The sequence below is a fragment of the Oryx dammah genome, unplaced genomic scaffold (assembly GCF_014754425.2).
Source record: "Oryx dammah isolate SB20612 unplaced genomic scaffold, SCBI_Odam_1.1 HiC_scaffold_1, whole genome shotgun sequence".
Classification (NCBI taxonomy): domain Eukaryota; kingdom Metazoa; phylum Chordata; class Mammalia; order Artiodactyla; family Bovidae; genus Oryx; species Oryx dammah.
The window spans coordinates 36,399,192-36,406,725 of NW_024070185.1; the positions used below are offsets into that span (position 1 = coordinate 36,399,192).

The following is a 7,534-nucleotide window of genomic DNA, read 5'->3' on the forward strand; positions in this document are numbered from 1 at the left end:
TTAAATCATTTTTTGCTCACAGCTCTCAAGGTCTGGGCTCACTGACATGTACTTTAACAGTGTTTCCTCCTCAGCTGTGTATATACATCAGACACTGCTAAGTTAAGAAGATTTAAGACATTATGAAGTGTTACTTCCTGAAGAAAGGCCACACTATTTATTCCTCATCTAATCAATACCAGTATCCAGACCAAAGGAAACACATACACATACAACCCAAGTTGTCTGTGCTTAGTAGTTCACATACAACTCCTTGAATTCGATGAATGTAAGCATTAGTACCAGGCTATAAGAGAGGATGCTCTTATAAGAACAGAATTTACTCAAACATCAGTTTGAATGACATTATCATTTTTTATTTTGGTTGAATGAGGTACTGCAAAGAGTCAATATTGGTAGATTGAAGTAATGTGGGCATCTACAGTGCATACAGCCTGCCTTTTTCTAAGACATGAACATACTTCACACACACACAAACACACACACATGGAATCATAAGCTGCAGACTCAGTGGTAAATTATTGTAATCATTAGAATACTCTAGGTTAAATCATTCAAAAGCCTATTTTTCAGGTTCTAATTGTATAAATCATCTTTTAATATTAATATATCCATAAGAATAATATCTGTAATAGCACCACTTAACTGCAAAACGTGTTACTGATGTTAGTTATTACATCTCTTAACCAAATCCTAAGACAATGAGGTCAGTGATATTTACATATTATTCAGCAGTCCACACAGTAGGCTTCTTTTAAGGTTCAACTTTAAACATTTTCCTCCTAGATTTAACTCATATGCCTCCTTTCAATTAAAATATTTCTTCCTACCTTCTCACTAAATTTTCTTACTACCTGTGTTATAACATTTATCACAGCTTATTGATATTATATTTGTTTATACATATATGGAGATCTCTTCAAGAAAATTAGAGATACCAAGGGAATATTTCATGCAAGGATGGACATGACAAAGGGCAGAAATTTTAAGGACCTAACAGAAGCAGAATAAATTAAGAAGAGGTGGAAAGAATACGCAGAACTGTACAAAAGATATCTTAATGATAAACACTATTAGAGCTAGACATTCTGGAGTGTAAAGTCATGGGCCTTAGGAAGCATTACTAAAAACAAAGCTAGTGGAGATGATAGAGTTTCAGCTGACCTATTTCAAATTCTAAAAGATGATGCTGTAAAAGTGCTGCACTCAATATATCAGCAAATTTGGAAAACTCTACAGTGGCCACAGAACTGGAAAAGGTCAGTTTTCATTCCCATTTCAAAGAAGGGCAATGTCAAAGAATGCTCAGACTACCATCTAATTGCATTAATTTCACACACTAGCGAGGTAATGCTCAAAATAACCTTCAAGCTAGGCTTCAACAGTACATGAACCAAGAACTTTCAGATGTACAAGCTAGATTTAGAAAAGGCAGAGGAACCAGAGATCAAATTGTCAACATTCATTGGATTACAGAGAAAGCAAAGGAATTCCAGAAAAACATCTATTTCTGCTTCATTGACTACGCTAAAACATCGGACTGTGTGGATCACAAGAAACTGTGGAAAATTCTTCAAGAGATGGGAATACCAGACCACCTTACCTGCTTCCTGATAAACCTATATGCAGGTCAAGAAGCAACAGCTTGAACCAGACATGGAACAATGGACTGGTTCCAAATTGGGAAAGGAGTATGTCAAGGATGTATATTATCACCTTGCTTATTTAACTTATATGCAGAATACATCATGTGAAATGCAGGGCTGGATGAAGCTCAAGTGAGAATCAAGATTGCTGGGGGAAATATCAATAAACTCAGATATGCAGATGATACCACCCTAATGGCAGAAAGCAAAGAGAAACTAAAGAGCCTCTTGATGAAAATGAAAAAGAAGAGTGAAAAAGCTGGCTTAAAACTCAACATTCAAAAAGCTAAGATTACAGCATCTGGTCTCATCACTTCAGAGCAAATAGATGGGAGGAAAAAAAATGGAAACAGTGATAGGCTTTATTTTCTTGGGCTCCCAAATCACTGCAGATGGTGACTGCAGCCATGAAATTGAAAGACACTTGCTTCTTGGAAGAAAAGCTATGACAAATCTAGACAGCATATTAAAAAGCAAAGACACTACTTTACCAACTAAGGTCAGTCTAGTCAAAGCTATATGGTTTTTCCAGTAGTCACGTATGGATGTGAGAGTTGGGCCATAAAGAAGACTGAGAGCCAAAGAACTGTAGTTTTCAAACTGTGGTGCTGGAGAAGATTCTTGAGAATCCCTCTGACTGCAAAGAAATCAAACCATTCAATCCTAAAGGAACTCAATGGTGAATATTCATTGGAAGGACTGATGCTGAAGCACTGTACTTTGACCACCTGATGCAAAGATCTGACTCACTGGAAAAGGCCCTGATGCTGGGAAACATTGAGGGCAGAAGGGGAAGGGAGCAACAGAGGATGAGATGGTTGGATCGCATCACTATTCAATGGACATGAGATTGAGCAAACTTTGGGAAACAGTGAAGGACAGGGAAGCCTGGCGTGCTGCAGTCCATGGGGTTGCAAAGAGTTGGACACAACTGAGCACAGAATAACAAAAATGCTTAGCTTTCAGATAAGACTCCAGATCCCAAGAAGGCAGGCTCTATTCTGCTCATCTTTGTGTAAGCTGCCCCCTTTACTTCTCACCACTAGGAGTTTGCACCTAGCTGATCTTTAATGATCTTTTTTACTTTTTAATACATATCTATTTTTAAAAATGTTGCTGGTCATCCAGTTATATTTTAACTATGGAGCTGTTAATTCTGACATTAAAATACAACAATTATGCAACCCACCCTCACCCCTTATAAAAATGTGTGGTTACCTACTAGGGACGTACGTAACCAGATTTGTTTTGTGCCTTTCTCTCAGCTACACAAGGGACATGCCCTCCTGCCGTTCGTAGGGTGATACTTTCTCTCCATGCTGTCTGTGGTAAGTGGCAAGCAGTGCTTTTCCCTAGTGAGAAGGAAGTCAATAGGCTGTATTTTACAGTGACAGCTGGGCCATTTGACTTGAGTCTTATTACACTTGATGGCTACCTTTAGGGAATGTCTTTTTCAATTGTTTATTTTCTGAGCCTCTTGTCAGTTCAAACTACAGAAAACAAAAGTGGAACCCACATTTTACTAATGTGCACTCATAACATGAACAGCACTTTGTCAAACATGGACTCATGAAGATATTTTACTCTAATGAAATCCACAGATATTTATCAGATATTAATAACAATATGGGAATGATACAAATTTAATAAATTCTAACAGTCCACTTATGGGTATTATATTTAGGAAATAATAAGTATATAGATATATAAATTTGAAATTATCTGAATTACTTAAAATAAAAGACCTCCCTAAATGCCAAATTTAGACAGGTTTTAATAATAGGCACTCATTTCAGGAAGGCACTTTATCCATACTTCTCAAGACATTTACTGCATGTTTTCAGTGGGGGAGCCACTGACATTTCAGCAATCATTATTGCATAATGCTGTTGTAAGCATTAGTAGAGATTTAGTATCCCTGGCCCCTGGATACCGCCATTACAATAACCTAAAGTGCCTCTTATTATTTCCAATTGCCCTCTAGGGTAACAGTTGTGAACTGAGTATATTAGTCAAAATAGGCCAAGTGATGCTGCAGTAACAAACAACCTCAAACCTCAGGTATATATATATATTTTTAATTTCTCTCTTACTGTACATATACAAAACAAATCAAGAGGTGCATTCTGCTCATTATAATGACCAGGGACCAAAGCTGATAAGGCTCTTTTGGAATAAGCACATACACAGTCACTATAGCAATGGTGATCATACAGGGTGTATTGGAAAGAAGAGACATCACGGTTAGGGAATTATAGCTTCAGGTATCAGAACGAGGCAGAAAAGCATAATTTTGAAGGATAAGGGCATACCCTGAGATGCAAAACCTAACCTCTAGGTTCCCTAGAACTAGTTTGTCCCTTGAAGTAAAGAAGATAGTGTTGAACAGGGAAGTCCACCAAGAAGGCACTGTCTCTTGGCAGTAGAGAAGAATAAAAGATTTGATTAAAAACAATACAAAGCAAAACAAGGAAATTAACAAACAAGAAATCATAGCTGCCTATTCCATTCATTGAGGAGAAAAGCAAGCTAAAATTACATAAGACTCCCTAAACCACAGGGATAATTCCAACTGGCCTAGAATTAATTCCATCTCTGTGCTAATGTAAACTTGCTCCTAACGGCTAATAAAACTCACTTTTTTCAGAGATACTTAATAAATAAGGGAACAAAATCAAGATATTCAAATATATCTAAGGAAAAATGAAAGGATTATAAGATATGATAAAAAATAAATGTTAGATTCATAATAACATCCAAAGAATATTGTCATGGAGCATGTAAAAATTATGACCAAATCTCTCTCCTTAAATTTTAAAAACTTAAGAACCAAGCGATTCAATGAAGGAAGAGCTCAAAACACAAATGTAAGAACTTACAAGATAACTAGACAGAAGGAGAAGATAAAATTTAAGCTGTCAGAGCTCAAGAAAATCAGAGGGAGAAAAAAATCATCAAATTTTGAAGGATAAAGTAGAGGAATATAAGGGAGAACAGACACTGTTATAAACATATTAAGGAGAAAACCTAAAATAACTAAGAAAGTGAATGAAAAAGATTTGTAAGAAAATGAAAAGAGATACAACAGGGTATATAACTGGGATTTTTAAATTAAAAAAAAGAAAAAATAGAACAAATATTTAAAAGGCAGATCCATTTAGACAACAATATAGCATGAGGAAGGGGTCTTCCTAGGTGGCACAAGGGTAAAGAATCCACCTGCCAATGCAGGAGATGCAAAAGGCTTGGGTTCAATCCCTGGGTCTGGAAGAGTTGCTTACAACTGAGCATGCAGCATGCATAGCAAGAAGGCTGCTGAGCCCACTCCAGGCCCAGAGCACAGGTGAGGGACTGCAGCAGGCCACAGTGCACGGCTGTGCTCCTCCACGTGCTGACGCTGCAGCCACAGCTCTCTGCCAGTGCCCATCCCAAGGTCTGTAGAAGCAATGAGTCCGCAAACGTACTCTCTGCAAAGTAAAAGAACAGATTGTTAGCTGCAGGGAAATAGGGAGAGGCTATTACTTGTCACAAAAAAGCCAGACATATATCTTTCTGAATCTATGGGCTGACATGGCCTAACCATGCCCATTTATCACTGGAATTGCAAACGGATTGTTGCACAAAGCAGTTATTGCCCACTCTGGAGAGGTGGAAAAAGAAAAGTATTTAAAGGTATGAAGTCCAGCAGAATATGGAGAAGAATGTTGCTCTTCATACTCGGGTATCTCCAGCCCTCTGCTGTGGAAGTTAAAAGTGCAGGTCCTTTTCTTTTCTAGAAATGAAGGCCAACCACAGAGACATACCTGCAGAAATTTAGGGGCGCTCTATTTTTGTGGAATCTATTTTTTTTAATCAGCAATAGAAGCTATGCATAAGGAGCAAAGCTCAAAAAGATTATAAAAAACCTATAAATGAGTATATAACCAAACTGTATTTCTAAAAAGGGATATGGAAAAAATAAAAACTAAAGAGGCATGTGGAGTTCTTTGAGGCTAAGAATGAAAAAAATGAAAGAAAATAAACAATGAAAAGCTGAAAAGAAGAGTCTTCAAAAAGTTCTAAGAAAAATGGTGTCATAGGTAGATGCTGATTTTCTTTTAAAAACAAATCAGAGTTATGGAGCTTGTCATCACATTTAAAACTTCAACATCACCAATCTGGCAGAAGTTGGTGGCAAATATAGGGAAAGTCAATACCAATACTCAGTCTTATTGTAAGTTTCCATCTCTAAAATTTCTTCTCTTAGAGGAATATTCTTCAGAATGTTCTGAATGAACTTCAAATAAATAAAATAGAAAAGTATGTTAGAGGAGGAAAAGAGGAGAAATAATATAGCTCACAGACATTAATAACAAGAACAACACTCAGAAAGCCACCATGCCAGGAATATTCCCTAAAACTTCATAAGGTTGTCAGTATCTCCCTGGTGGCTCAGATGGTAAAGCGTCTGCCTGCCATGCGGGAGACCCAGGTTCGATCCCTGGGTTGGGAAGATCCGCTGGAGAAGGAAATGGCAACCCACTCCACTAATCTTGCCTGGAAAATTCCATGGACTGAGGAGGCTGGTGGGCTACAGTCCATGGGGTCGCAAAGAGTCAGACACGACTGAGCAACTTCACTTCAGGAGAAAAGGCAGACCCAAGACTTAGGAAACTGAAATATGTAGCAAATTTGACTTTTTGACTCAAGCTAAAGATTTCAAGATTTGGGAGACAGTAACTGAGAGGTTCAATTTTTCTTATTATAACCCAAATGGCTACTGAGAGTTCTAGTCCAAGAAACACTTACATTTCTGTTTTCAAGGTTACAGATGTATAAAAATGTTTTATGTAACAATCTATGTTATAAAAAATGGTTCAACAGCAAATTTTAATATGAAAGCCTAGGGCTCTTTGTATTCATTTTTTGAAATAAATTTTATTAATTCATATGAGGTGTATAAATTGTATACCCTTCTAGATGAAACTATATGTATCACACCCTATGCAACTTCAACATAAAACATTATGACTAAAAGAATCCTTTAGATTTCTATTTATGAGGAAATAAATAAATGATTAGTTTTGCTCTTTTCTTAATTATCAGTTTACATAATTAATCAAGTTATTTTGTAAATTTAACTTTTTTGTTGTATAGTGCATTATTTCAAAATAGCTAATGAATTATCCTTTTGTTTTAATGGCGCATAGTGGAAGTAATGCCCATTTGCAGTGTTTGATTATAAGAAAACAAAATAATTGTGCTTTAAAAGTGATATAATTCAGATAAATATTCTTGGAATAAAGATAAGAATGTGTATATATATATGTGGTTAACACCTGGAAAACTAAGCTAGAATAGTCCACAAAGATAAATATTCTAGTAAAGATGTTATTGGGCTTCAACAACTTTAAGAAGGAAGCAAGGAAGGTGAAAAAGGAAAAGAAAATGAAAACCATTTGGGCATCTAGACAAAAACATTTAGTTACTTACAACAGAGAATAAATTGGCCTGGCCTCAGAATTCAGAATTCTCTGCAGTAATATTCAATATCAGAAAATACTAGAGTAATACAAGAACCTTAAGAAAAGAAAGTATTATCTCAAGTGGTTATACTTTGCTGCCTTAACCTAGGTTCTTCAGAGTGCAGACTCTGGAACAAAAGTTTAATTGAATGTATTCATTGTTTCCTGTGGCTGCTACACTGAACTTAGCGGCTTAGGACAACAGAAAGTTATTCTCTTACAGTGTCAAGATCAGAACCTTATATGAGTTATCACTGGACTGTAATCAAGGTATTGGTAAGGTCTGCTTCCTCAAGAGCTCTAAGAGAAATTTGTCTCTTGATTTTTACAGCTAGTTTCTGGAGGCTGCCAGCATTCCTTGACTTGTGGTTTTATCACTCCAAT

The 7,534-nt window shown here is 36.5% G+C and overlaps 1 non-coding gene across 1 annotated transcript; it reads left to right on the forward strand.

Annotated features, from left to right (window-relative positions):
* The first annotated feature begins 6,066 nt into the window (after positions 1–6,066).
* Positions 6,067–6,138, forward strand: TRNAG-GCC. Its single transcript has one exon. It is a non-coding gene; the product is annotated as a tRNA-Gly (tRNA).
* Positions 6,139–7,534: the final 1,396 nt, after the last annotated feature.